At 45.0% G+C, this 24,174-nt stretch overlaps 28 non-coding genes across 28 annotated transcripts; all 28 read left to right on the top strand.

The window, feature by feature from the left end:
- The first annotated feature begins 582 nt into the window (after nucleotides 1-582).
- On the top strand, nucleotides 583-654 carry trnar-ccu (transfer RNA arginine (anticodon CCU)). Its single transcript has one exon. It is a non-coding gene; the product is annotated as a tRNA-Arg (tRNA).
- A 133-nt stretch (nucleotides 655-787) lies between these two features.
- trnar-ccu (transfer RNA arginine (anticodon CCU)) lies at nucleotides 788-860 on the top strand. Its single transcript has one exon. It is a non-coding gene; the product is annotated as a tRNA-Arg (tRNA).
- Nucleotides 861-1,904: 1,044 nt separating this feature from the next.
- trnar-ccu (transfer RNA arginine (anticodon CCU)) lies at nucleotides 1,905-1,977 on the top strand. Its single transcript has one exon. It is a non-coding gene; the product is annotated as a tRNA-Arg (tRNA).
- Nucleotides 1,978-2,468: 491 nt separating this feature from the next.
- On the top strand, nucleotides 2,469-2,541 carry trnar-ccu (transfer RNA arginine (anticodon CCU)). Its single transcript has one exon. It is a non-coding gene; the product is annotated as a tRNA-Arg (tRNA).
- A 1,399-nt stretch (nucleotides 2,542-3,940) lies between these two features.
- On the top strand, nucleotides 3,941-4,012 carry trnar-ccu (transfer RNA arginine (anticodon CCU)). The gene has a single exon. It is a non-coding gene; the product is annotated as a tRNA-Arg (tRNA).
- A 133-nt stretch (nucleotides 4,013-4,145) lies between these two features.
- On the top strand, nucleotides 4,146-4,218 carry trnar-ccu (transfer RNA arginine (anticodon CCU)). The gene has a single exon. It is a non-coding gene; the product is annotated as a tRNA-Arg (tRNA).
- A 1,045-nt stretch (nucleotides 4,219-5,263) lies between these two features.
- On the top strand, nucleotides 5,264-5,336 carry trnar-ccu (transfer RNA arginine (anticodon CCU)). The gene has a single exon. It is a non-coding gene; the product is annotated as a tRNA-Arg (tRNA).
- A 491-nt stretch (nucleotides 5,337-5,827) lies between these two features.
- Nucleotides 5,828-5,900, top strand: trnar-ccu (transfer RNA arginine (anticodon CCU)). The gene has a single exon. It is a non-coding gene; the product is annotated as a tRNA-Arg (tRNA).
- Nucleotides 5,901-6,948: 1,048 nt separating this feature from the next.
- Nucleotides 6,949-7,021, top strand: trnar-ccu (transfer RNA arginine (anticodon CCU)). The gene has a single exon. It is a non-coding gene; the product is annotated as a tRNA-Arg (tRNA).
- A 1,048-nt stretch (nucleotides 7,022-8,069) lies between these two features.
- Nucleotides 8,070-8,142, top strand: trnar-ccu (transfer RNA arginine (anticodon CCU)). Its single transcript has one exon. It is a non-coding gene; the product is annotated as a tRNA-Arg (tRNA).
- A 490-nt stretch (nucleotides 8,143-8,632) lies between these two features.
- Nucleotides 8,633-8,705, top strand: trnar-ccu (transfer RNA arginine (anticodon CCU)). The gene has a single exon. It is a non-coding gene; the product is annotated as a tRNA-Arg (tRNA).
- A 490-nt stretch (nucleotides 8,706-9,195) lies between these two features.
- Nucleotides 9,196-9,268, top strand: trnar-ccu (transfer RNA arginine (anticodon CCU)). Its single transcript has one exon. It is a non-coding gene; the product is annotated as a tRNA-Arg (tRNA).
- Nucleotides 9,269-9,759: 491 nt separating this feature from the next.
- Nucleotides 9,760-9,832, top strand: trnar-ccu (transfer RNA arginine (anticodon CCU)). The gene has a single exon. It is a non-coding gene; the product is annotated as a tRNA-Arg (tRNA).
- A 1,048-nt stretch (nucleotides 9,833-10,880) lies between these two features.
- trnar-ccu (transfer RNA arginine (anticodon CCU)) lies at nucleotides 10,881-10,953 on the top strand. Its single transcript has one exon. It is a non-coding gene; the product is annotated as a tRNA-Arg (tRNA).
- A 491-nt stretch (nucleotides 10,954-11,444) lies between these two features.
- trnar-ccu (transfer RNA arginine (anticodon CCU)) lies at nucleotides 11,445-11,517 on the top strand. The gene has a single exon. It is a non-coding gene; the product is annotated as a tRNA-Arg (tRNA).
- A 490-nt stretch (nucleotides 11,518-12,007) lies between these two features.
- Nucleotides 12,008-12,080, top strand: trnar-ccu (transfer RNA arginine (anticodon CCU)). Its single transcript has one exon. It is a non-coding gene; the product is annotated as a tRNA-Arg (tRNA).
- A 491-nt stretch (nucleotides 12,081-12,571) lies between these two features.
- trnar-ccu (transfer RNA arginine (anticodon CCU)) lies at nucleotides 12,572-12,644 on the top strand. The gene has a single exon. It is a non-coding gene; the product is annotated as a tRNA-Arg (tRNA).
- Nucleotides 12,645-13,692: 1,048 nt separating this feature from the next.
- Nucleotides 13,693-13,765, top strand: trnar-ccu (transfer RNA arginine (anticodon CCU)). Its single transcript has one exon. It is a non-coding gene; the product is annotated as a tRNA-Arg (tRNA).
- A 491-nt stretch (nucleotides 13,766-14,256) lies between these two features.
- trnar-ccu (transfer RNA arginine (anticodon CCU)) lies at nucleotides 14,257-14,329 on the top strand. Its single transcript has one exon. It is a non-coding gene; the product is annotated as a tRNA-Arg (tRNA).
- A 490-nt stretch (nucleotides 14,330-14,819) lies between these two features.
- On the top strand, nucleotides 14,820-14,892 carry trnar-ccu (transfer RNA arginine (anticodon CCU)). The gene has a single exon. It is a non-coding gene; the product is annotated as a tRNA-Arg (tRNA).
- A 491-nt stretch (nucleotides 14,893-15,383) lies between these two features.
- On the top strand, nucleotides 15,384-15,456 carry trnar-ccu (transfer RNA arginine (anticodon CCU)). The gene has a single exon. It is a non-coding gene; the product is annotated as a tRNA-Arg (tRNA).
- Nucleotides 15,457-16,781: 1,325 nt separating this feature from the next.
- On the top strand, nucleotides 16,782-16,854 carry trnar-ccu (transfer RNA arginine (anticodon CCU)). The gene has a single exon. It is a non-coding gene; the product is annotated as a tRNA-Arg (tRNA).
- Nucleotides 16,855-17,342: 488 nt separating this feature from the next.
- trnar-ccu (transfer RNA arginine (anticodon CCU)) lies at nucleotides 17,343-17,415 on the top strand. Its single transcript has one exon. It is a non-coding gene; the product is annotated as a tRNA-Arg (tRNA).
- A 1,325-nt stretch (nucleotides 17,416-18,740) lies between these two features.
- Nucleotides 18,741-18,813, top strand: trnar-ccu (transfer RNA arginine (anticodon CCU)). The gene has a single exon. It is a non-coding gene; the product is annotated as a tRNA-Arg (tRNA).
- A 1,046-nt stretch (nucleotides 18,814-19,859) lies between these two features.
- Nucleotides 19,860-19,932, top strand: trnar-ccu (transfer RNA arginine (anticodon CCU)). Its single transcript has one exon. It is a non-coding gene; the product is annotated as a tRNA-Arg (tRNA).
- A 1,048-nt stretch (nucleotides 19,933-20,980) lies between these two features.
- Nucleotides 20,981-21,053, top strand: trnar-ccu (transfer RNA arginine (anticodon CCU)). Its single transcript has one exon. It is a non-coding gene; the product is annotated as a tRNA-Arg (tRNA).
- A 1,048-nt stretch (nucleotides 21,054-22,101) lies between these two features.
- Nucleotides 22,102-22,174, top strand: trnar-ccu (transfer RNA arginine (anticodon CCU)). Its single transcript has one exon. It is a non-coding gene; the product is annotated as a tRNA-Arg (tRNA).
- A 1,605-nt stretch (nucleotides 22,175-23,779) lies between these two features.
- On the top strand, nucleotides 23,780-23,852 carry trnar-ccu (transfer RNA arginine (anticodon CCU)). The gene has a single exon. It is a non-coding gene; the product is annotated as a tRNA-Arg (tRNA).
- The last annotated feature ends 322 nt before the right edge of the window (nucleotides 23,853-24,174 follow it).

Below are 24,174 nucleotides of genomic sequence, written 5' to 3' on the forward strand. Positions count from 1 at the left end.
TCTAGTCTTTTCTGAAGTGGCTGAGAGCAGAGTGGCGCAGCGGAAGCGTGCTGGGCCCATAACCCAGAGGTCGATGGATCGAAACCATCCTCTGCTAACCAGATTTTTTTTTTAATGAAACGCAAGCAGAAATTAGAAAGCTAAATTGCATTTGCGTCTCTCAGTGCTATCCAGTACACATTATTTTTACTGCTTCTATCAGTTCGTACTGTTTGCAGAAGGTAAACAGTGCCCCAGTGGCATTAGACACTGGCCTCCTAAGCCATGGATTGTGAGTTCTAGTCTTTTCTGAAGTGGCTGAGAGCAGAGTGGCGCAGCGGAAGCGTGCTGGGCCCATAACCCAGAGGTCGATGGATCGAAACCATCCTCTGCTAAACAGTTTCTTTTTAGATTTTAGGTGCGAACAAATAAAAACAAAAAAAATTGTCGTTTCATGGCATGTCTCATTGCCATTATACATTTGTTTTTACCTCTTCCAATAGTTTGTATAGGTCATACTGTTTACACAGTACCCCAGTGGCCTAAGACACTGGCCTCCTAAGCCATGGATTGTGAGTTCTAGTCTTTTCTGAAGTGGCTGAGAGCAGAGTGGCGCAGCGGAAGCGTGCTGGGCCCCTAACCCAGAGGTCGATGGATCGAAACCATCCTCTGCTAACCAGATTTTTTTTTTAATGAAACGCAAGCAGAAATTAGAAAGCTAAATTTCATTTGCGTCTCTCAGTGCTATCCAGTACACATTGTTTTTACTGCTTCTATCAGTTCGTACTGTTTGCAGAAGGTAAACAGTGCCCCAGTGGCCTAATGGATAAGGCACTGGCCTCCTAAGCCAGGGATTGTGGGTTCAAGTCCCATCTGGGGTGGATGGAAGCAGAGTGGCGCAGCGGAAGCGTGCTGGGCCCATAACCCAGAGGTCGATGGATCGAAACCATCCTCTGCTAACCAGATTTTTTTTTTTATGAAACGCAAGCAGAAATTAGAAAGCTAAATTGAATTTGCGTCTCTCAGTGCTATCCAGTACACATTATTTTTACTGCTTCTATCAGTTCGTACTGTTTGCAGAAGGTAAACAGTGCCCCAGTGGCCTAAGACACTGGCCTCCTAAGCCATGGATTGTGAGTTCTAGTCTTTTCTGAAGTGGCTGAGAGCAGAGTGGCGCAGCGGAAGCGTGCTGGGCCCATAACCCAGAGGTCGATGGATCGAAACCATCCTCTGCTAAACAGTTTCTTTTTAGATTTTAAGTGCGAACAAAAAAAACTAAAAAATTGTCGTTTCATGGCATGTCTCATTGCCATTATACATTTGTTTTTACCTCTTCCAACAGTTTGTATAGGTCATACTGTTTACACAGTACCCCAGTGGCCTAAGACACTGGCCTCCTAAGCCATGGATTGTGAGTTCTAGTCTTTTCTGAAGTGGCTGAGAGCAGAGTGGCGCAGCGGAAGCGTGCTGGGCCCATAACCCAGAGGTCGATGGATCGAAACCATCCTCTGCTAACCAGATTTTTTTTTTAATGAAACGCAAGCAGAAATTAGAAAGCTAAATTGCATTTGCGTCTCTCAGTGCTATCCAGTACACATTATTTTTACTGCTTCTATCAGTTCGTACTGTTTGCAGAAGGTAAACAGTGCCCCAGTGGCATTAGACACTGGCCTCCTAAGCCATGGATTGTGAGTTCTAGTCTTTTCTGAAGTGGCTGAGAGCAGAGTGGCGCAGCGGAAGCGTGCTGGGCCCATAACCCAGAGGTCGATGGATAGAAACCATCCTCTGCTAACCAGATTATTTAAAAAAATGAAACGCAAGCAGAAATTAGAAAGCTAAATTTCATTTGCGTCTCTCAGTGCTATCCAGTACACATTGTTTTTACTGCTTCTATCAGTTCGTACTGTTTGCAGAAGGTAAACAGTGCCCCAGTGGCCTAATGGATAAGGCACTGGCCTCCTAATCCAGGGATTGTGGGTTCAAGTCCCATCTGGGGTGGATGGAAGCAGAGTGGCGCAGCGGAAGCGTGCTGGGCCCATAACCCAGAGGTCGATGGATCGAAACCAACCTCTGCTAAACAGTTTCTTTTTAGATTTTAAGTGCGAACAAAAAAAACTAAAAAAATTGTCGTTTCATGGCATGTCTCATTGCCATTATACATTTGTTTTTACCTCTTCCAACAGTTTGTATAGGTCATACTGTTTACACAGTACCCCAGTGGCCTAAGACACTGGCCTCCTAAGCCATGGATTGTGAGTTCTAGTCTTTTCTGAAGTGGCTGAGAGCAGAGTGGCGCAGCGGAAGCGTGCTGGGCCCATAACCCAGAGGTCGATGGATAGAAACCATCCTCTGCTAACCAGATTATTTAAAAAAATGAAACGCAAGCAGAAATTAGAAAGCTAAATTTCATTTGCGTCTCTCAGTGCTATCCAGTACACATTGTTTTTACTGCTTCTATCAGTTCGTACTGTTTGCAGAAGGTAAACAGTGCCCCAGTGGCCTAATGGATAAGGCACTGGCCTCCTAAGCCAGGGATTGTGGGTTCAAGTCCCATCTGGGGTGGATGGAAGCAGAGTGGCGCAGCGGAAGCGTGCTGGGCCCATAACCCAGAGGTCGATGGATCGAAACCAACCTCTGCTAAACAGTTTCTTTTTAGATTTTAAGTGCGAACAAAAAAAACTAAAAAAATTGTCGTTTCATGGCATGTCTCATTGCCATTATACATTTGTTTTTACCTCTTCCAACAGTTTGTATAGGTCATACTGTTTACACAGTACCCCAGTGGCCTAGACACTGGCCTCCTAAGCCATGGATTGTGAGTTCTAGTCTTTTCTGAAGTGGCTGAGAGCAGAGTGGCGCAGCGGAAGCGTGCTGGGCCCATAACCCAGAGGTCGATGGATCGAAACCATCCTCTGCTAAACAGTTTCTTTTTAGATTTTAAGTGCGAACAAAAAAAACAAAAAAAATTGTCGTTTCATGGCATGTCTCATTGCCATTATACATTTGTTTTTACCTCTTCCAACAGTTTGTATAGGTCATACTGTTTACACAGTACCCCAGTGGCCTAAGACACTGGCCTCCTAAGCCATGGATTGTGAGTTCTAGTCTTTTCTGAAGTGGCTGAGAGCAGAGTGGCGCAGCGGAAGCGTGCTGGGCCCATAACCCAGAGGTCGATGGATCGAAACCATCCTCTGCCAAACAGTTTCTTTTTAGATTTTAAGTGCGAACAAAAAAAACTAAAAAAATTGTCGTTTCATGGCATGTCTCATTGCCATTATACATTTGTTTTTACCTCTTCCAACAGTTTGTATAGGTCATACTGTTTACACAGTACCCCAGTGGCCTAAGACACTGGCCTCCTAAGCCATGGATTGTGAGTTCTAGTCTTTTCTGAAGTGGCTGAGAGCAGAGTGGCGCAGCGGAAGCGTGCTGGGCCCATAACCCAGAGGTCGATGGATCGAAACCATCCTCTGCTAACCAGATTTTTTTTTTAATGAAACGCAAGCAGAAATTAGAAAGCTAAATTGCATTTGCGTCTCTCAGTGCTATCCAGTACACATTATTTTTACTGCTTCTATCAGTTCGTACTGTTTGCAGAAGGTAAACAGTGCCCCAGTGGCATTAGACACTGGCCTCCTAAGCCATGGATTGTGAGTTCTAGTCTTTTCTGAAGTGGCTGAGAGCAGAGTGGCGCAGCGGAAGCGTGCTGGGCCCATAACCCAGAGGTCGATGGATCGAAACCATCCTCTGCTAAACAGTTTCTTTTTAGATTTTAGGTGCGAACAAATAAAAACAAAAAAAATTGTCGTTTCATGGCATGTCTCATTGCCATTATACATTTGTTTTTACCTCTTCCAATAGTTTGTATAGGTCATACTGTTTACACAGTACCCCAGTGGCCTAAGACACTGGCCTCCTAAGCCATGGATTGTGAGTTCTAGTCTTTTCTGAAGTGGCTGAGAGCAGAGTGGCGCAGCGGAAGCGTGCTGGGCCCCTAACCCAGAGGTCGATGGATCGAAACCATCCTCTGCTAACCAGATTTTTTTTTTAATGAAACGCAAGCAGAAATTAGAAAGCTAAATTTCATTTGCGTCTCTCAGTGCTATCCAGTACACATTGTTTTTACTGCTTCTATCAGTTCGTACTGTTTGCAGAAGGTAAACAGTGCCCCAGTGGCCTAATGGATAAGGCACTGGCCTCCTAAGCCAGGGATTGTGGGTTCAAGTCCCATCTGGGGTGGATGGAAGCAGAGTGGCGCAGCGGAAGCGTGCTGGGCCCATAACCCAGAGGTCGATGGATCGAAACCATCCTCTGCTAACCAGATTTTTTTTTTTATGAAACGCAAGCAGAAATTAGAAAGCTAAATTGAATTTGCGTCTCTCAGTGCTATCCAGTACACATTATTTTTACTGCTTCTATCAGTTCGTACTGTTTGCAGAAGGTAAACAGTGCCCCAGTGGCCTAAGACACTGGCCTCCTAAGCCATGGATTGTGAGTTCTAGTCTTTTCTGAAGTGGCTGAGAGCAGAGTGGCGCAGCGGAAGCGTGCTGGGCCCATAACCCAGAGGTCGATGGATCGAAACCATCCTCTGCTAAACAGTTTCTTTTTAGATTTTAAGTGCGAACAAAAAAAACTAAAAAAATTGTCGTTTCATGGCATGTCTCATTGCCATTATACATTTGTTTTTACCTCTTCCAACAGTTTGTATAGGTCATACTGTTTACACAGTACCCCAGTGGCCTAAGACACTGGCCTCCTAAGCCATGGATTGTGAGTTCTAGTCTTTTCTGAAGTGGCTGAGAGCAGAGTGGCGCAGCGGAAGCGTGCTGGGCCCATAACCCAGAGGTCGATGGATCGAAACCATCCTCTGCTAACCAGATTTTTTTTTTAATGAAACGCAAGCAGAAATTAGAAAGCTAAATTGCATTTGCGTCTCTCAGTGCTATCCAGTACACATTATTTTTACTGCTTCTATCAGTTCGTACTGTTTGCAGAAGGTAAACAGTGCCCCAGTGGCATTAGACACTGGCCTCCTAAGCCATGGATTGTGAGTTCTAGTCTTTTCTGAAGTGGCTGAGAGCAGAGTGGCGCAGCGGAAGCGTGCTGGGCCCATAACCCAGAGGTCGATGGATAGAAACCATCCTCTGCTAACCAGATTATTTAAAAAAATGAAACGCAAGCAGAAATTAGAAAGCTAAATTTCATTTGCGTCTCTCAGTGCTATCCAGTACACATTGTTTTTACTGCTTCTATCAGTTCGTACTGTTTGCAGAAGGTAAACAGTGCCCCAGTGGCCTAATGGATAAGGCACTGGCCTCCTAATCCAGGGATTGTGGGTTCAAGTCCCATCTGGGGTGGATGGAAGCAGAGTGGCGCAGCGGAAGCGTGCTGGGCCCATAACCCAGAGGTCGATGGATCGAAACCAACCTCTGCTAAACAGTTTCTTTTTAGATTTTAAGTGCGAACAAAAAAAACTAAAAAAATTGTCGTTTCATGGCATGTCTCATTGCCATTATACATTTGTTTTTACCTCTTCCAACAGTTTGTATAGGTCATACTGTTTACACAGTACCCCAGTGGCCTAAGACACTGGCCTCCTAAGCCATGGATTGTGAGTTCTAGTCTTTTCTGAAGTGGCTGAGAGCAGAGTGGCGCAGCGGAAGCGTGCTGGGCCCATAACCCAGAGGTCGATGGATAGAAACCATCCTCTGCTAACCAGATTATTTAAAAAAATGAAACGCAAGCAGAAATTAGAAAGCTAAATTTCATTTGCGTCTCTCAGTGCTATCCAGTACACATTGTTTTTACTGCTTCTATCAGTTCGTACTGTTTGCAGAAGGTAAACAGTGCCCCAGTGGCCTAATGGATAAGGCACTGGCCTCCTAAGCCAGGGATTGTGGGTTCAAGTCCCATCTGGGGTGGATGGAAGCAGAGTGGCGCAGCGGAAGCGTGCTGGGCCCATAACCCAGAGGTCGATGGATCGAAACCAACCTCTGCTAAACAGTTTCTTTTTAGATTTTAAGTGCGAACAAAAAAAACTAAAAAAATTGTCGTTTCATGGCATGTCTCATTGCCATTATACATTTGTTTTTACCTCTTCCAACAGTTTGTATAGGTCATACTGTTTACACAGTACCCCAGTGGCCTAGACACTGGCCTCCTAAGCCATGGATTGTGAGTTCTAGTCTTTTCTGAAGTGGCTGAGAGCAGAGTGGCGCAGCGGAAGCGTGCTGGGCCCATAACCCAGAGGTCGATGGATCGAAACCATCCTCTGCTAAACAGTTTCTTTTTAGATTTTAAGTGCGAACAAAAAAAACAAAAAAAATTGTCGTTTCATGGCATGTCTCATTGCCATTATACATTTGTTTTTACCTCTTCCAACAGTTTGTATAGGTCATACTGTTTACACAGTACCCCAGTGGCCTAAGACACTGGCCTCCTAAGCCATGGATTGTGAGTTCTAGTCTTTTCTGAAGTGGCTGAGAGCAGAGTGGCGCAGCGGAAGCGTGCTGGGCCCATAACCCAGAGGTCGATGGATCGAAACCATCCTCTGCCAAACAGTTTCTTTTTAGATTTTAAGTGCGAACAAAAAAAACTAAAAAAATTGTCGTTTCATGGCATGTCTCATTGCCATTATACATTTGTTTTTACCTCTTCCAACAGTTTGTATAGGTCATACTGTTTACACAGTACCCCAGTGGCCTAAGACACTGGCCTCCTAAGCCATGGATTGTGAGTTCTAGTCTTTTCTGAAGTGGCTGAGAGCAGAGTGGCGCAGCGGAAGCGTGCTGGGCCCATAACCCAGAGGTCGATGGATAGAAACCATCCTCTGCTAACCAGATTATTTAAAAAAATGAAACGCAAGCAGAAATTAGAAAGCTAAATTTCATTTGCGTCTCTCAGTGCTATCCAGTACACATTGTTTTTACTGCTTCTATCAGTTCGTACTGTTTGCAGAAGGTAAACAGTGCCCCAGTGGCCTAATGGATAAGGCACTGGCCTCCTAAGCCAGGGATTGTGGGTTCAAGTCCCATCTGGGGTGGATGGAAGCAGAGTGGCGCAGCGGAAGCGTGCTGGGCCCATAACCCAGAGGTCGATGGATCGAAACCAACCTCTGCTAAACAGTTTCTTTTTAGATTTTAAGTGCGAACAAAAAAAACTAAAAAAATTGTCGTTTCATGGCATGTCTCATTGCCATTATACATTTGTTTTTACCTCTTCCAACAGTTTGTATAGGTCATACTGTTTACACAGTACCCCAGTGGCCTAGACACTGGCCTCCTAAGCCATGGATTGTGAGTTCTAGTCTTTTCTGAAGTGGCTGAGAGCAGAGTGGCGCAGCGGAAGCGTGCTGGGCCCATAACCCAGAGGTCGATGGATCGAAACCATCCTCTGCTAAACAGTTTCTTTTTAGATTTTAAGTGCGAACAAAAAAAACAAAAAAAATTGTCGTTTCATGGCATGTCTCATTGCCATTATACATTTGTTTTTACCTCTTCCAACAGTTTGTATAGGTCATACTGTTTACACAGTACCCCAGTGGCCTAAGACACTGGCCTCCTAAGCCATGGATTGTGAGTTCTAGTCTTTTCTGAAGTGGCTGAGAGCAGAGTGGCGCAGCGGAAGCGTGCTGGGCCCATAACCCAGAGGTCGATGGATCGAAACCATCCTCTGCCAAACAGTTTCTTTTTAGATTTTAAGTGCGAACAAAAAAAACTAAAAAAATTGTCGTTTCATGGCATGTCTCATTGCCATTATACATTTGTTTTTACCTCTTCCAACAGTTTGTATAGGTCATACTGTTTACACAGTACCCCAGTGGCCTAAGACACTGGCCTCCTAAGCCATGGATTGTGAGTTCTAGTCTTTTCTGAAGTGGCTGAGAGCAGAGTGGCGCAGCGGAAGCGTGCTGGGCCCATAACCCAGAGGTCGATGGATAGAAACCATCCTCTGCTAACCAGATTATTTAAAAAAATGAAACGCAAGCAGAAATTAGAAAGCTAAATTTCATTTGCGTCTCTCAGTGCTATCCAGTACACATTGTTTTTACTGCTTCTATCAGTTCGTACTGTTTGCAGAAGGTAAACAGTGCCCCAGTGGCCTAATGGATAAGGCACTGGCCTCCTAATCCAGGGATTGTGGGTTCAAGTCCCATCTGGGGTGGATGGAAGCAGAGTGGCGCAGCGGAAGCGTGCTGGGCCCATAACCCAGAGGTCGATGGATCGAAACCAACCTCTGCTAAACAGTTTCTTTTTAGATTTTAAGTGCGAACAAATAAAAACAAAAAAAATTGTCGTTTCATGGCATGTCTCATTGCCATTATACATTTGTTTTTACCTCTTCCAATAGTTTGTATAGGTCATACTGTTTACACAGTACCCCAGTGGCCTAAGACACTGGCCTCCTAAGCCATGGATTGTGAGTTCTAGTCTTTTCTGAAGTGGCTGAGAGCAGAGTGGCGCAGCGGAAGCGTGCTGGGCCCATAACCCAGAGGTCGATGGATCGAAACCATCCTCTGCTAACCAGATTTTTTTTTTATGAAACGCAAGCAGAAATTAGAAAGCTAAATTTCATTTGCGTCTCTCAGTGCTATCCAGTACACATTGTTTTTACTGCTTCTATCAGTTCGTACTGTTTGCAGAAGGTAAACAGTGCCCCAGTGGCCTAATGGATAAGGCACTGGCCTCCTAAGCCAGGGATTGTGGGTTCAAGTCCCATCTGGGGTGGATGGAAGCAGAGTGGCGCAGCGGAAGCGTGCTGGGCCCATAACCCAGAGGTCGATGGATCGAAACCATCCTCTGCTAACCAGATTTTTTTTTTAATGAAACGCAAGCAGAAATTAGAAAGCTAAATTGAATTTGCGTCTCTCAGTGCTATCCAGTACACATTATTTTTACTGCTTCTATCAGTTCGTACTGTTTGCAGAAGGTAAACAGTGCCCCAGTGGCCTAAGACACTGGCCTCCTAAGCCATGGATTGTGAGTTCTAGTCTTTTCTGAAGTGGCTGAGAGCAGAGTGGCGCAGCGGAAGCGTGCTGGGCCCATAACCCAGAGGTCGATGGATAGAAACCATCCTCTGCTAACCAGATTATTTTAAAAAAATGAAACGCAAGCAGAAATTAGAAAGCTAAATTTCATTTGCGTCTCTCAGTGCTATCCAGTACACATTGTTTTTACTGCTTCTATCAGTTCGTACTGTTTGCAGAAGGTAGACAGTGCCCCAGTGGCCTAATGGATAAGGCACTGGCCTCCTAAGCCAGGGATTGTGGGTTCAAGTCCCATCTGGGGTGGATGGAAGCAGAGTGGCGCAGCGGAAGCGTGCTGGGCCCATAACCCAGAGGTCGATGGATCGAAACCAACCTCTGCTAAACAGTTTCTTTTTAGATTTTAAGTGCGAACAAAAAAAACTAAAAAAATTGTCGTTTCATGGCATGTCTCATTGCCATTATACATTTGTTTTTACCTCTTCCAACAGTTTGTATAGGTCATACTGTTTACACAGTACCCCAGTGGCCTAAGACACTGGCCTCCTAAGCCATGGATTGTGAGTTCTAGTCTTTTCTGAAGTGGCTGAGAGCAGAGTGGCGCAGCGGAAGCGTGCTGGGCCCATAACCCAGAGGTCGATGGATAGAAACCATCCTCTGCTAACCAGATTATTTAAAAAAATGAAACGCAAGCAGAAATTAGAAAGCTAAATTTCATTTGCGTCTCTCAGTGCTATCCAGTACACATTGTTTTTACTGCTTCTATCAGTTCGTACTGTTTGCAGAAGGTAAACAGTGCCCCAGTGGCCTAATGGATAAGGCACTGGCCTCCTAAGCCAGGGATTGTGGGTTCAAGTCCCATCTGGGGTGGATGGAAGCAGAGTGGCGCAGCGGAAGCGTGCTGGGCCCATAACCCAGAGGTCGATGGATCGAAACCAACCTCTGCTAAACAGTTTCTTTTTAGATTTTAAGTGCGAACAAAAAAAACTAAAAAAATTGTCGTTTCATGGCATGTCTCATTGCCATTATACATTTGTTTTTACCTCTTCCAACAGTTTGTATAGGTCATACTGTTTACACAGTACCCCAGTGGCCTAGACACTGGCCTCCTAAGCCATGGATTGTGAGTTCTAGTCTTTTCTGAAGTGGCTGAGAGCAGAGTGGCGCAGCGGAAGCGTGCTGGGCCCATAACCCAGAGGTCGATGGATCGAAACCATCCTCTGCTAAACAGTTTCTTTTTAGATTTTAAGTGCGAACAAAAAAAACAAAAAAAATTGTCGTTTCATGGCATGTCTCATTGCCATTATACATTTGTTTTTACCTCTTCCAACAGTTTGTATAGGTCATACTGTTTACACAGTACCCCAGTGGCCTAAGACACTGGCCTCCTAAGCCATGGATTGTGAGTTCTAGTCTTTTCTGAAGTGGCTGAGAGCAGAGTGGCGCAGCGGAAGCGTGCTGGGCCCATAACCCAGAGGTCGATGGATCGAAACCATCCTCTGCTAAACAGTTTCTTTTTAGATTTTAAGTGCGAACAAAAAAAACTAAAAAAATTGTCGTTTCATGGCATGTCTCATTGCCATTATACATTTGTTTTTACCTCTTCCAACAGTTTGTATAGGTCATACTGTTTACACAGTACCCCAGTGGCCTAAGACACTGGCCTCCTAAGCCATGGATTGTGAGTTCTAGTCTTTTCTGAAGTGGCTGAGAGCAGAGTGGCGCAGCGGAAGCGTGCTGGGCCCATAACCCAGAGGTCGATGGATAGAAACCATCCTCTGCTAACCAGATTATTTAAAAAAATGAAACGCAAGCAGAAATTAGAAAGCTAAATTTCATTTGCGTCTCTCAGTGCTATCCAGTACACATTGTTTTTACTGCTTCTATCAGTTCGTACTGTTTGCAGAAGGTAAACAGTGCCCCAGTGGCCTAATGGATAAGGCACTGGCCTCCTAATCCAGGGATTGTGGGTTCAAGTCCCATCTGGGGTGGATGGAAGCAGAGTGGCGCAGCGGAAGCGTGCTGGGCCCATAACCCAGAGGTCGATGGATCGAAACCAACCTCTGCTAAACAGTTTCTTTTTAGATTTTAAGTGCGAACAAATAAAAACAAAAAAAATTGTCGTTTCATGGCATGTCTCATTGCCATTATACATTTGTTTTTACCTCTTCCAATAGTTTGTATAGGTCATACTGTTTACACAGTACCCCAGTGGCCTAAGACACTGGCCTCCTAAGCCATGGATTGTGAGTTCTAGTCTTTTCTGAAGTGGCTGAGAGCAGAGTGGCGCAGCGGAAGCGTGCTGGGCCCATAACCCAGAGGTCGATGGATCGAAACCATCCTCTGCTAACCAGATTTTTTTTTTTATGAAACGCAAGCAGAAATTAGAAAGCTAAATTTCATTTGCGTCTCTCAGTGCTATCCAGTACACATTGTTTTTACTGCTTCTATCAGTTCGTACTGTTTGCAGAAGGTAAACAGTGCCCCAGTGGCCTAATGGATAAGGCACTGGCCTCCTAAGCCAGGGATTGTGGGTTCAAGTCCCATCTGGGGTGGATGGAAGCAGAGTGGCGCAGCGGAAGCGTGCTGGGCCCATAACCCAGAGGTCGATGGATCGAAACCATCCTCTGCTAACCAGATTTTTTTTTTAATGAAACGCAAGCAGAAATTAGAAAGCTAAATTGAATTTGCGTCTCTCAGTGCTATCCAGTACACATTATTTTTACTGCTTCTATCAGTTCGTACTGTTTGCAGAAGGTAAACAGTGCCCCAGTGGCCTAAGACACTGGCCTCCTAAGCCATGGATTGTGAGTTCTAGTCTTTTCTGAAGTGGCTGAGAGCAGAGTGGCGCAGCGGAAGCGTGCTGGGCCCATAACCCAGAGGTCGATGGATAGAAACCATCCTCTGCTAACCAGATTATTTTAAAAAAATGAAACGCAAGCAGAAATTAGAAAGCTAAATTTCATTTGCGTCTCTCAGTGCTATCCAGTACACATTGTTTTTACTGCTTCTATCAGTTCGTACTGTTTGCAGAAGGTAGACAGTGCCCCAGTGGCCTAATGGATAAGGCACTGGCCTCCTAAGCCAGGGATTGTGGGTTCAAGTCCCATCTGGGGTGGATGGAAGCAGAGTGGCGCAGCGGAAGCGTGCTGGGCCCATAACCCAGAGGTCGATGGATCGAAACCAACCTCTGCTAAACAGTTTCTTTTTAGATTTTAAGTGCGAACAAAAAAAACTAAAAAAATTGTCGTTTCATGGCATGTCTCATTGCCATTATACATTTGTTTTTACCTCTTCCAACAGTTTGTATAGGTCATACTGTTTACACAGTACCCCAGTGGCCTAAGACACTGGCCTCCTAAGCCATGGATTGTGAGTTCTAGTCTTTTCTGAAGTGGCTGAGAGCAGAGTGGCGCAGCGGAAGCGTGCTGGGCCCATAACCCAGAGGTCGATGGATAGAAACCATCCTCTGCTAACCAGATTATTTAAAAAAATGAAACGCAAGCAGAAATTAGAAAGCTAAATTTCATTTGCGTCTCTCAGTGCTATCCAGTACACATTGTTTTTACTGCTTCTATCAGTTCGTACTGTTTGCAGAAGGTAAACAGTGCCCCAGTGGCCTAATGGATAAGGCACTGGCCTCCTAAGCCAGGGATTGTGGGTTCAAGTCCCATCTGGGGTGGATGGAAGCAGAGTGGCGCAGCGGAAGCGTGCTGGGCCCATAACCCAGAGGTCGATGGATCGAAACCAACCTCTGCTAAACAGTTTCTTTTTAGATTTTAAGTGCGAACAAAAAAAACTAAAAAAATTGTCGTTTCATGGCATGTCTCATTGCCATTATACATTTGTTTTTACCTCTTCCAACAGTTTGTATAGGTCATACTGTTTACACAGTACCCCAGTGGCCTAGACACTGGCCTCCTAAGCCATGGATTGTGAGTTCTAGTCTTTTCTGAAGTGGCTGAGAGCAGAGTGGCGCAGCGGAAGCGTGCTGGGCCCATAACCCAGAGGTCGATGGATCGAAACCATCCTCTGCTAAACAGTTTCTTTTTAGATTTTAAGTGCGAACAAAAAAAACAAAAAAAATTGTCGTTTCATGGCATGTCTCATTGCCATTATACATTTGTTTTTACCTCTTCCAACAGTTTGTATAGGTCATACTGTTTACACAGTACCCCAGTGGCCTAAGACACTGGCCTCCTAAGCCATGGATTGTGAGTTCTAGTCTTTTCTGAAGTGGCTGAGAGCAGAGTGGCGCAGCGGAAGCGTGCTGGGCCCATAACCCAGAGGTCGATGGATCGAAACCATCCTCTGCTAAACAGTTTCTTTTTAGATTTTAAGTGCGAACAAAAAAAACTAAAAAAATTGTCGTTTCATGGCATGTCTCATTGCCATTATACATTTGTTTTTACCTCTTCCAACAGTTTGTATAGGTCATACTGTTTACACAGTACCCCAGTGGCCTAAGACACTGGCCTCCTAAGCCATGGATTGTGAGTTCTAGTCTTTTCTGAAGTGGCTGAGAGCAGAGTGGCGCAGCGGAAGCGTGCTGGGCCCATAACCCAGAGGTCGATGGATAGAAACCATCCTCTGCTAACCAGATTATTTAAAAAAATGAAACGCAAGCAGAAATTAGAAAGCTAAATTTCATTTGCGTCTCTCAGTGCTATCCAGTACACATTGTTTTTACTGCTTCTATCAGTTCGTACTGTTTGCAGAAGGTAAACAGTGCCCCAGTGGCCTAATGGATAAGGCACTGGCCTCCTAATCCAGGGATTGTGGGTTCAAGTCCCATCTGGGGTGGATGGAAGCAGAGTGGCGCAGCGGAAGCGTGCTGGGCCCATAACCCAGAGGTCGATGGATCGAAACCAACCTCTGCTAAACAGTTTCTTTTTAGATTTTAAGTGCGAACAAATAAAAACAAAAAAAATTGTCGTTTCATGGCATGTCTCATTGCCATTATACATTTGTTTTTACCTCTTCCAATAGTTTGTATAGGTCATACTGTTTACACAGTACCCCAGTGGCCTAAGACACTGGCCTCCTAAGCCATGGATTGTGAGTTCTAGTCTTTTCTGAAGTGGCTGAGAGCAGAGTGGCGCAGCGGAAGCGTGCTGGGCCCATAACCCAGAGGTCGATGGATCGAAACCATCCTCTGCTAACCAGATTTTTTTTTTTATGAAACGCAAGCAGAAATTAGAAAGCTAAATTTCATTTGCGTCTCTCAGTGCTATCCAGTACACATTGTTTTTACTGCTTCTATCAGTTCGTACTGTTTGCAGAAGGTAAACAGTGCCCCAGTGGCCTAATGGATAAGGCACTGGCCTCCTAAGCCAGGGATTGTGGGTTCAAGTCCCATCTGGGGTGGATGGAAGCAGAGTGGCGCAGCGGAAGCGTGCTGGGCCCATAACCCAGAGGTCGATGGATCGAAACCATCCTCTGCTAACCAGATTTTTTTTTTAATGAAACGCAAGCAGAAATTAGAAAGCTAAATTGAATTTGCGTCTCTCAGTGCTATCCAGTACACATTATTTTTACTGCTTCTATCAGTTCGTACTGTTTGCAGAAGGTAAACAGTGCCCCAGTGGCCTAAGACACTGGCCTCCTAAGCCATGGATTGTGAGTTCTAGTCTTTTCTGAAGTGGCTGAGAGCAGAGTGGCGCAGCGGAAGCGTGCTGGGCCCATAACCCAGAGGTCGATGGATAGAAACCATCCTCTGCTAACCAGATTATTTTAAAAAAATGAAACGCAAGCAGAAATTAGAAAGCTAAATTTCATTTGCGTCTCTCAGTGCTATCCAGTACACATTGTTTTTACTGCTTCTATCAGTTCGTACTGTTTGCAGAAGGTAGACAGTGCCCCAGTGGCCTAATGGATAAGGCACTGGCCTCCTAAGCCAGGGATTGTGGGTTCAAGTCCCATCTGGGGTGGATGGAAGCAGAGTGGCGCAGCGGAAGCGTGCTGGGCCCATAACCCAGAGGTCGATGGATCGAAACCAACCTCTGCTAAACAGTTTCTTTTTAGATTTTAAGTGCGAACAAAAAAAACTAAAAAAATTGTCGTTTCATGGCATGTCTCATTGCCATTATACATTTGTTTTTACCTCTTCCAACAGTTTGTATAGGTCATACTGTTTACACAGTACCCCAGTGGCCTAAGACACTGGCCTCCTAAGCCATGGATTGTGAGTTCTAGTCTTTTCTGAAGTGGCTGAGAGCAGAGTGGCGCAGCGGAAGCGTGCTGGGCCCATAACCCAGAGGTCGATGGATAGAAACCATCCTCTGCTAACCAGATTATTTAAAAAAATGAAACGCAAGCAGAAATTAGAAAGCTAAATTTCATTTGCGTCTCTCAGTGCTATCCAGTACACATTGTTTTTACTGCTTCTATCAGTTCGTACTGTTTGCAGAAGGTAAACAGTGCCCCAGTGGCCTAATGGATAAGGCACTGGCCTCCTAAGCCAGGGATTGTGGGTTCAAGTCCCATCTGGGGTGGATGGAAGCAGAGTGGCGCAGCGGAAGCGTGCTGGGCCCATAACCCAGAGGTCGATGGATCGAAACCAACCTCTGCTAAACAGTTTCTTTTTAGATTTTAAGTGCGAACAAAAAAAACTAAAAAAATTGTCGTTTCATGGCATGTCTCATTGCCATTATACATTTGTTTTTACCTCTTCCAACAGTTTGTATAGGTCATACTGTTTACACAGTACCCCAGTGGCCTAAGACACTGGCCTCCTAAGCCATGGATTGTGAGTTCTAGTCTTTTCTGAAGTGGCTGAGAGCAGAGTGGCGCAGCGGAAGCGTGCTGGGCCCATAACCCAGAGGTCGATGGATCGAAACCATCCTCTGCTAAACAGTTTCTTTTTAGATTTTAAGTGCGAACAAAAAAAACAAAAAAAATTGTCGTTTCATGGCATGTCTCATTGCCATTATACATTTGTTTTTACCTCTTCCAACAGTTTGTATAGGTCATACTGTTTACACAGTACCCCAGTGGCCTAAGACACTGGCCTCCTAAGCCATGGATTGTGAGTTCTAGTCTTTTCTGAAGTGGCTGAGAGCAGAGTGGCGCAGCGGAAGCGTGCTGGGCCCATAACCCAGAGGTCGATGGATCGAAACCATCCTCTGCTAACCAGATTTTTTTTTTATGAAACGCAAGCAGAAATTAGAAAGCTAAATTGCATTTGCGTCTCTCAGTGCTATCCAGTACACATTATTTTTACTGCTTCTATCAGTTCGTACTGTTTGCAGAAGGTAAACAGTGCCCCAGTGGCATTAGACACTGGCCTCCTAAGCCATGGATTGTGAGTTCTAGTCTTTTCTGAAGTGGCTGAGAGCAGAGTGGCGCAGCGGAAGCGTGCTGGGCCCATAACCCAGAGGTCGATGGATCGAAACCATCCTCTGCTAAACAGTTTCTTTTTAGATTTTAGGTGCGAACAAATAAAAACAAAAAAAATTGTCGTTTCATGGCATGTCTCATTGCCATTATACATTTGTTTTTACCTCTTCCAATAGTTTGTATAGGTCATACTGTTTACACAGTACCCCAGTGGCCTAAGACACTGGCCTCCTAAGCCATGGATTGTGAGTTCTAGTCTTTTCTGAAGCGGCTGAGAGCAGAGTGGCGCAGCGGAAGCGTGCTGGGCCCATAACCCAGAGGTCGATGGATCGAAACCATCCTCTGCTAACCAGATTTTTTTTTTAATGAAACGCAAGCAGAAATTAGAAAGCTAAATTTCATTTGCGTCTCTCAGTGCTATCCAGTACACATTGTTTTTACTGCTTCTATCAGTTCGTACTGTTTGCAGAAGGTAAACAGTGCCCCAGTGGCCTAATGGATAAGGCACTGGCCTCCTAAGCCAGGGATTGTGGGTTCAAGTCCCATCTGGGGTGGATGGAAGCAGAGTGGCGCAGCGGAAGCGTGCTGGGCCCATAACCCAGAGGTCGATGGATCGAAACCATCCTCTGCTAACCAGATTTTTTTTTTAATGAAACGCAAGCAGAAATTAGAAAGCTAAATTGAATTTGCGTCTCTCAGTGCTATCCAGTACACATTATTTTTACTGCTTCTATCAGTTCGTACTGTTTGCAGAAGGTAAACAGTGCCCCAGTGGCCTAAGACACTGGCCTCCTAAGCCATGGATTGTGAGTTCTAGTCTTTTCTGAAGTGGCTGAGAGCAGAGTGGCGCAGCGGAAGCGTGCTGGGCCCATAACCCAGAGGTCGATGGATAGAAACCATCCTCTGCAACCAGATTATTTAAAAAAATGAAACGCAAGCAGAAATTAGAAAGCTAAATTTCATTTGCGTCTCTCAGTGCTATCCAGTACACATTGTTTTTACTGCTTCTATCAGTTCGTACTGTTTGCAGAAGGTAAACAGTGCCCCAGTGGCCTAATGGATAAGGCACTGGCCTCCTAAGCCAGGGATTGTGGGTTCAAGTCCCATCTGGGGTGGATGGAAGCAGAGTGGCGCAGCGGAAGCGTGCTGGGCCCATAACCCAGAGGTCGATGGATCGAAACCAACCTCTGCTAAACAGTTTATTTTTAGATTTTAAGTGCGAACAAAAAAAACTAAAAAAATTGTCGTTTCATGGCATGTCTCATTGCCATTATACATTTGTTTTTACCTCTTCCAACAGTTTGTATAGGTCATACTGTTTACACAGTACCCCAGTGGCCTAAGACACTGGCCTCCTAAGCCATGGATTGTGAGTTCTAGTCTTTTCTGAAGTGGCTGAGAGCAGAGTGGCGCAGCGGAAGCGTGCTGGGCCCATAACCCAGAGGTCGATGGATCGAAACCATCCTCTGCTAAACAGTTTCTTTTTAGATTTTAAGTGCGAACAAAAAAAACAAAAAAAATTGTCGTTTCATGGCATGTCTCATTGCCATTATACATTTGTTTTTACCTCTTCCAACAGTTTGTATAGGTCATACTGTTTACACAGTACCCCAGTGGCCTAAGACACTGGCCTCCTAAGCCATGGATTGTGAGTTCTAGTCTTTTCTGAAGTGGCTGAGAGCAGAGTGGCGCAGCGGAAGCGTGCTGGGCCCATAACCCAGAGGTCGATGGATCGAAACCATCCTCTGCTAACCAGATTTTTTTTTTTATGAAACGCAAGCAGAAATTAGAAAGCTAAATTGAATTTGCGTCTCTCAGTGCTATCCAGTACACATTATTTTTACTGCTTCTATCAGTTCGTACTGTTTGCAGAAGGTAAACAGTGCCCCAGTGGCCTAAGACACTGGCCTCCTAAGCCATGGATTGTGAGTTCTAGTCTTTTCTGAAGTGGCTGAGAGCAGAGTGGCGCAGCGGAAGCGTGCTGGGCCCATAACCCAGAGGTCGATGGATAGAAACCATCCTCTGCTAACCAGATTATTTAAAAAAAATGAAACGCAAGCAGAAATTAGAAAGCTAAATTTCATTTGCGTCTCTCAGTGCTATCCAGTACACATTATTTTTACTGCTTCTATCAGTTCGTACTGTTTGCAGAAGGTAAACAGTGCCCCAGTGGCCTAAGACACTGGCCTCCTAAGCCATGGATTGTGAGTTCTAGTCTTTTCTGAAGTGGCTGAGAGCAGAGTGGCGCAGCGGAAGCGTGCTGGGCCCATAACCCAGAGGTCGATGGATAGAAACCATCCTCTGCAACCAGATTATTTAAAAAAATGAAACGCAAGCAGAAATTAGAAAGCTAAATTTCATTTGCGTCTCTCAGTGCTATCCAGTACACATTGTTTTTACTGCTTCTATCAGTTCGTACTGTTTGCAGAAGGTAAACAGTGCCCCAGTGGCCTAATGGATAAGGCACTGGCCTCCTAAGCCAGGGATTGTGGGTTCAAGTCCCATCTGGGGTGGATGGAAGCAGAGTGGCGCAGCGGAAGCGTGCTGGGCCCATAACCCAGAGGTCGATGGATCGAAACCAACCTCTGCTAAACAGTTTCTTTTTAGATTTTAAGTGCGAACAAAAAAAACAAAAAAAATTGTCGTTTCATGGCATGTCTCATTGCCATTATACATTTGTTTTTACCTCTTCCAACAGTTTGTATAGGTCATACTGTTTACACAGTACCCCAGTGGCCTAAGACACTGGCCTCCTAAGCCATGGATTGTGAGTTCTAGTCTTTTCTGAAGTGGCTGAGAGCAGAGTGGCGCAGCGGAAGCGTGCTGGGCCCATAACCCAGAGGTCGATGGATCGAAACCATCCTCTGCTAACCAGATTTTTTTTTTTATGAAACGCAAGCAGAAATTAGAAAGCTAAATTGAATTTGCGTCTCTCAGTGCTATCCAGTACACATTATTTTTACTGCTTCTATCAGTTCGTACTGTTTGCAGAAGGTAAACAGTGCCCCAGTGGCCTAAGACACTGGCCTCCTAAGCCATGGATTGTGAGTTCTAGTCTTTTCTGAAGTGGCTGAGAGCAGAGTGGCGCAGCGGAAGCGTGCTGGGCCCATAACCCAGAGGTCGATGGATAGAAACCATCCTCTGCTAACCAGATTATTTAAAAAAAATGAAACGCAAGCAGAAATTAGAAAGCTAAATTTCATTTGCGTCTCTCAGTGCTATCCAGTACACATTATTTTTACTGCTTCTATCAGTTCGTACTGTTTGCAGAAGGTAAACAGTGCCCCAGTGGCCTAAGACACTGGCCTCCTAAGCCATGGATTGTGAGTTCTAGTCTTTTCTGAAGTGGCTGAGAGCAGAGTGGCGCAGCGGAAGCGTGCTGGGCCCATAACCCAGAGGTCGATGGATAGAAACCATCCTCTGCAACCAGATTATTTAAAAAAATGAAACGCAAGCAGAAATTAGAAAGCTAAATTTCATTTGCGTCTCTCAGTGCTATCCAGTACACATTGTTTTTACTGCTTCTATCAGTTCGTACTGTTTGCAGAAGGTAAACAGTGCCCCAGTGGCCTAATGGATAAGGCACTGGCCTCCTAAGCCAGGGATTGTGGGTTCAAGTCCCATCTGGGGTGGATGGAAGCAGAGTGGCGCAGCGGAAGCGTGCTGGGCCCATAACCCAGAGGTCGATGGATCGAAACCAACCTCTGCTAAACAGTTTCTTTTTAGATTTTAAGTGCGAACAAAAAAAACTAAAAAAATTGTCGTTTCATGGCATGTCTCATTGCCATTATACATTTGTTTTTACCTCTTCCAACAGTTTGTATAGGTCATACTGTTTACACAGTACCCCAGTGGCCTAAGACACTGGCCTCCTAAGCCATGGATTGTGAGTTCTAGTCTTTTCTGAAGTGGCTGAGAGCAGAGTGGCGCAGCGGAAGCGTGCTGGGCCCATAACCCAGAGGTCGATGGATCGAAACCATCCTCTGCTAAACAGTTTCTTTTTAGATTTTAAGTGCGAACAAAAAAAACAAAAAAAATTGTCGTTTCATGGCATGTCTCATTGCCATTATACATTTGTTTTTACCTCTTCCAACAGTTTGTATAGGTCATACTGTTTACACAGTACCCCAGTGGCCTAAGACACTGGCCTCCTAAGCCATGGATTGTGAGTTCTAGTCTTTTCTGAAGTGGCTGAGAGCAGAGTGGCGCAGCGGAAGCGTGCTGGGCCCATAACCCAGAGGTCGATGGATCGAAACCATCCTCTGCTAACCAGATTTTTTTTTTTATGAAACGCAAGCAGAAATTAGAAAGCTAAATTGAATTTGCGTCTCTCAGTGCTATCCAGTACACATTATTTTTACTGCTTCTATCAGTTCGTACTGTTTGCAGAAGGTAAACAGTGCCCCAGTGGCCTAAGACACTGGCCTCCTAAGCCATGGATTGTGAGTTCTAGTCTTTTCTGAAGTGGCTGAGAGCAGAGTGGCGCAGCGGAAGCGTGCTGGGCCCATAACCCAGAGGTCGATGGATAGAAACCATCCTCTGCTAACCAGATTATTTAAAAAAAATGAAACGCAAGCAGAAATTAGAAAGCTAAATTTCATTTGCGTCTCTCAGTGCTATCCAGTACACATTGTTTTTACTGCTTCTATCAGTTCGTACTGTTTGCAGAAGGTAAACAGTGCCCCAGTGGCCTAATGGATAAGGCACTGGCCTCCTAAGCCAGGGATTGTGGGTTCAAGTCCCATCTGGGGTGGATGGAAGCAGAGTGGCGCAGCGGAAGCGTGCTGGGCCCATAACCCAGAGGTCGATGGATCGAAACCAACCTCTGCTAAACAGTTTCTTTTTAGATTTTAAGTGCGAACAAAAAAAACTAAAAAAATTGTCGTTTCATGGCATGTCTCATTGCCATTATACATTTGTTTTTACCTCTTCCAACAGTTTGTATAGGTCATACTGTTTACACAGTACCCCAGTGGCCTAAGACACTGGCCTCCTAAGCCATGGATTGTGAGTTCTAGTCTTCTCTGAAGTGGCTGAGAGCAGAGTGGCGCAGCGGAAGCGTGCTGGGCCCATAACCCAGAGGTCGATGGATCGAAACCATCCTCTGCTAAACAGTTTCTTTTTAGATTTTAAGTGCGAACAAAAAAAACTAAAAAAATTGTCGTTTCATGGCATGTCTCATTGCCATTATACATTTGTTTTTACCTCTTCCAACAGTTTGTATAGGTCATACTGTTTACACAGTACCCCAGTGGCCTAAGACACTGGCCTCCTAAGCCATGGATTGTGAGTTCTAGTCTTTTCTGAAGTGGCTGAGAGCAGAGTGGCGCAGCGGAAGCGTGCTGGGCCCATAACCCAGAGGTCGATGGATCGAAACCATCCTCTGCTAACCAGATTTTTTTTTTTATGAAACGCAAGCAGAAATTAGAAAGCTAAATTGAATTTGCGTCTCTCAGTGCTATCCAGTACACATTATTTTTACTGCTTCTATCAGTTCGTACTGTTTGCAGAAGGTAAACAGTGCCCCAGTGGCCTAAGACACTGGCCTCCTAAGCCATGGATTGTGAGTTCTAGTCTTTTCTGAAGTGGCTGAGAGCAGAGTGGCGCAGCGGAAGCGTGCTGGGCCCATAACCCAGAGGTCGATGGATAGAAACCATCCTCTGCTAACCAGATTATTTAAAAAAAATGAAACGCAAGCAGAAATTAGAAAGCTAAATTTCATTTGCGTCTCTCAGTGCTATCCAGTACACATTGTTTTTACTGCTTCTATCAGTTCGTACTGTTTGCAGAAGGTAAACAGTGCCCCAGTGGCCTAATGGATAAGGCACTGGCCTCCTAAGCCAGGGATTGTGGGTTCAAGTCCCATCTGGGGTGGATGGAAGCAGAGTGGCGCAGCGGAAGCGTGCTGGGCCCATAACCCAGAGGTCGATGGATCGAAACCAACCTCTGCTAAACAGTTTCTTTTTAGATTTTAAGTGCGAACAAAAAAAACTAAAAAAATTGTCGTTTCATGGCATGTCTCATTGCCATTATACATTTGTTTTTACCTCTTCCAACAGTTTGTATAGGTCATACTGTTTACACAGTACCCCAGTGGCCTAAGACACTGGCCTCCTAAGCCATGGATTGTGAGTTCTAGTCTTCTCTGAAGTGGCTGAGAGCAGAGTGGCGCAGCGGAAGCGTGCTGGGCCCATAACCCAGAGGTCGATGGATCGAAACCATCCTCTGCTAAACAGTTTCTTTTTAGATTTTAAGTGCGAACAAAAAAAACAAAAAAAATTGTCGTTTCATGGCATGTCTCATTGCCATTATACATTTGTTTTTACCTCTTCCAACAGTTTGTATAGGTCATACTGTTTACACAGTACCCCAGTGGCCTAAGACACTGGCCTCCTAAGCCATGGATTGTGAGTTCTAGTCTTTTCTGAAGTGGCTGAGAGCAGAGTGGCGCAGCGGAAGCGTGCTGGGCCCATAACCCAGAGGTCGATGGATCGAAACCATCCTCTGCTAAACAGTTTCTTTTTAGATTTTAAGTGCGAACAAAAAAAACTAAAAAAATTGTCGTTTCATGGCATGTCTCATTGCCATTATACATTTGTTTTTACCTCTTCCAACAGTTTGTATAGGTCATACTGTTTACACAGTACCCCAGTGGCCTAAGACACTGGCCTCCTAAGCCATGGATTGTGAGTTCTAGTCTTTTCTGAAGTGGCTGAGAGCAGAGTGGCGCAGCGGAAGCGTGCTGGGCCCATAACCCAGAGGTCGATGGATCGAAACCATCCTCTGCTAACCAGATTTTTTTTTTTATGAAACGCAAGCAGAAATTAGAAAGCTAAATTGCATTTGCGTCTCTCAGTGCTATCCAGTACACATTATTTTTACTGCTTCTATCAGTTCGTACTGTTTGCAGAAGGTAAACAGTGCCCCAGTGGCATTAGACACTGGCCTCCTAAGCCATGGATTGTGAGTTCTAGTCTTTTCTGAAGTGGCTGAGAGCAGAGTGGCGCAGCGGAAGCGTGCTGGGCCCATAACCCAGAGGTCGATGGATCGAAACCATCCTCTGCTAAACAGTTTCTTTTTAGATTTTAGGTGCGAACAAATAAAAACAAAAAAAATTGTCGTTTCATGGCATGTCTCATTGCCATTATACATTTGTTTTTACCTCTTCCAATAGTTTGTATAGGTCATACTGTTTACACAGTACCCCAGTGGCCTAAGACACTGGCCTCCTAAGCCATGGATTGTGAGTTCTAGTCTTTTCTGAAGTGGCTGAGAGCAGAGTGGCGCAGCGGAAGCGTGCTGGGCCCATAACCCAGAGGTCGATGAATCGAAACCATCCTCTGCTAACCAGATTTTTTTTTTTATGAAACGCAAGCAGAAATTAGAAAGCTAAATTTCATTTGCGTCTCTCAGTGCTATCCAGTACACATTGTTTTTACTGCTTCTATCAGTTCGTACTGTTTGCAGAAGGTAAACAGTGCCCCAGTGGCCTAATGGATAAGGCACTGGCCTCCTAAGCCAGGGATTGTGGGTTCAAGTCCCATCTGGGGTGGATGGAAGCAGAGTGGCGCAGCGGAAGCGTGCTGGGCCCATAACCCAGAGGTCGATGGATCGAAACCATCCTCTGCTAACCAGATTTTTTTTTTAATGAAACGCAAGCAGAAATTAGAAAGCTAAATTGAATTTGCGTCTCTCAGTGCTATCCAGTACACATTATTTTTACTGCTTCTATCAGTTCGTACTGTTTGCAGAAGGTAAACAGTGCCCCAGTGGCCTAAGACACTGGCCTCCTAAGCCATGGATTGTGAGTTCTAGTCTTTTCTGAAGTGGCTGAGAGCAGAGTGGCGCAGCGGAAGCGTGCTGGGCCCATAACC

The sequence above is a fragment of the Oncorhynchus kisutch genome, unplaced genomic scaffold (assembly GCF_002021735.2).
Source record: "Oncorhynchus kisutch isolate 150728-3 unplaced genomic scaffold, Okis_V2 scaffold4059, whole genome shotgun sequence".
NCBI lineage: Eukaryota > Metazoa > Chordata > Actinopteri > Salmoniformes > Salmonidae > Oncorhynchus > Oncorhynchus kisutch.